This window comes from Babylonia areolata, chromosome 21, assembly GCF_041734735.1.
Source record: "Babylonia areolata isolate BAREFJ2019XMU chromosome 21, ASM4173473v1, whole genome shotgun sequence".
NCBI lineage: Eukaryota > Metazoa > Mollusca > Gastropoda > Neogastropoda > Buccinidae > Babylonia > Babylonia areolata.
This window is the reverse complement of record NC_134896.1, coordinates 13,550,394-13,553,144: the sequence shown is the minus strand read 5'-3', so window position 1 is coordinate 13,553,144 and position 2,751 is coordinate 13,550,394.

The window sequence follows — 2,751 nt, the reverse complement described above, 5'->3', positions numbered from 1 at the left end:
TAGATTTTAGAGAAGAGTGGGCAGAATGAAAGCGAACGGACTGAGTTCTATTGAGAAGAAAAATTACTATCAAAAGAGTAAGCTTCGGATCAACATCCATGCCTAGCAGTTTAGGGCAAGGAGATGAGGTTGTATTGTGTTAAAAGCAGAAGAGAAGTCAACAAAAAGGATACGAACACAAGATCCCGTTTTATTCAAATGAAGGAAAACATTGTGAAGGAGAGTTAGGATAGCATCTTCATTACTTCTGTGTGCTTTATAAGCAAACTGAAGCGGGTCAAGCTGCTATTCAGTGAAAGAAGGTGTCGGAGAATAATTTTTTCAAAGCATTTCATCACTACTGAAGTCAGGGCAACAGGACGGTAATCGTTTAGTGCAGCTGGGTTCTTTTTCTTGGGGATAGGACAGATAGTAGACTTTTTTTCCAGATGCTGGGGACAGGGCAGTCCTTCAGAGACCAGTTGAAAATTTTACAGAACACGTCACACAACTGGGAAGCACAAGTTTTCAGTAATTTTCCGCAGATATTGTCGGGGCCAATTGCCTTCGTGACATTCAGTTCCGCAGGGCTGTGTTTTATCCCCTTTGCTTTTCTCCCTCTACATTAACGACATCAGGTGCTCAGAACTTTTTCTCAGTCTTGTAAAATATGCTGACGACATGGCTTTAGTAGGTCTTTTAAAAGACGAGTTTTCAATTTCACAGTATTTTTTTAGAAATTAGTGTCATAAACTCTTTCTTAAAGGATAACTTTCTCGAACTGAACGTAGAGAAAACAAAAGAACTTATCTTAGGCAGTGAAAGGGACACACACACACTAAATCCAGTCATAATAGATCAGAAACAAGTGGAAATAGTGGACAGTTTTAAATATCTAGGGACTATAGTTTATCACAGTCTCACATTCAGTGAATATGTTGATGCCACTGCCAAGAAAGCTCACCAGAGACTCTTTTTACTGCGAAAATTAAGAAGTTTTAATGTTAGTCCACACATACTTGAGCTGGTGTACAGAAGTCTGATAGAAAGTGTCATGGCTTTCAGTATTGTGGCCTGGTTTGGCAATCTGACTGAAGTTAAAGACAAAATTAGGACGAGTTGTAAACCTGGCCAGCAAAATCATAACCAAGCCCCAGCAACAACTGAACACCCTATACCAGTCCACACTTAGCAGAAAAGCACTCCAAATTTTTAATGATTCCACTCATCCACTTAACTCTGTCTTTCAGAAACTCCCTTCTGGCAGACGATGTAAAATCCCTCTTGCAAAGAAGAATGTGTACAAAAAATCATTTGCCCCCTCTGCTGTTGCTGTGATAAATGATTCACTCAAATAATGTTTTTATTCCATTGCCTGTGATTTGTTCATTGTTATGATGGCAGTTGTCTTTCTTCCCTATATGTATGCATGCATGCGTGTAAAGAAAGAAGTGAGGGGAGGGGGTGAGGGGAGAAGTGTGTGTGTGCGTGTGTGTGTTTGTTTGTGTGTGTGTGTGTGTGTGTGTGTGTGTGTGTGTGTGTGTGTGTGTGGGCGGGTGCTCAGTGTTATTGTTTTGCCGCAGAGGGGCGTGAAAGGAGTTTTACATGCTTTTAGTCTTGGTGGCGGTGTTGACCCTTCAACTGTGATTTCATGTTCTTAAATGTTATAATTATTTTACTGAATATTTTCCTATTATATCATTGAAATGTTTCACTTTATCTTAAAATGTAATTTTTGTTTTCTTACCTAAATATTTTTGTTAACATGATAGTTAATATGTATGCTGTGATCAAGGAAGGGTGTGCCAGTTGCTCATTCGTTTTTGGTTGTTTTTTTTTCGGTTTTATCTGTTGATGAGCATTTGTCTTTTTAAATGTTATTATTATCTTACTGAATATTCTTCTTTTTATAATGATTGAACGTACACGTGCGCTCGCGTGCGCGCACACAAAACGATGCGTGCGCGCGCGCGGGCACACACGCAACACGCACACAGTTGTTGCACTCTGAATGTAATAGTATCTTACCCACATGTTTTTCTTTTTACATAATAATTGATGTGTACATGGTGATAAGTGAAGGGTGTGTCAGTTTTTTTGTTTTGTTTTTTTCTTTTTGTGTGTGTGTGTGTGTGTGTGTGTGTGTGTGTGTGTGTGTGTGTGTGTGTGTGTGTGTGTGTGTGTGTGTTTTGCTGACGGGCATTTTATTTTAAGTGAGCCTGAAGAAAAAATTTTGTTTTTGGTTGAAGCAGATAATAAAGTATTTTGAATTGAATTGAATTGAATTGAATTGAAATAAAGATTCAACAACTTTTGCATCGATCTCAAAGTCTTCACCTGTGTTCCTATCTTTGATCTTTTCCTGCAACTGTGAGATAACACTATCCAGTTCCCTTTCCAGATCATTCCTTTCAAAGCGACAGTAGAAATCATTCAGTTTATTTGAAAAATCAAGCTGTTCATCCTTTTTCATTTCACAAGCTACTGTTTTCCTTTTCGTTTCTCCAGTGATAATTTTTAACCCATCCCATGCATCTGCCATTCTTCCTGTCTGAAACTGTTGCTCTACTTTTGATTTGAATTCCCTCTGTCTCCTTCGTAATTCACCTCTAAGCTTCTTTTGTATCAGTTTCCTATCCTTCTTGTTCCCTGACTGGAACGCTACCTTTTTGTCGTTTAAAATTGTTTTGAGAGACTTTGAGATCCATGGTTTGTTGTTGGGGAAAAGTTTAATTATTTTTGTCGGAATTATCATGTCTTCACAGAAACTGA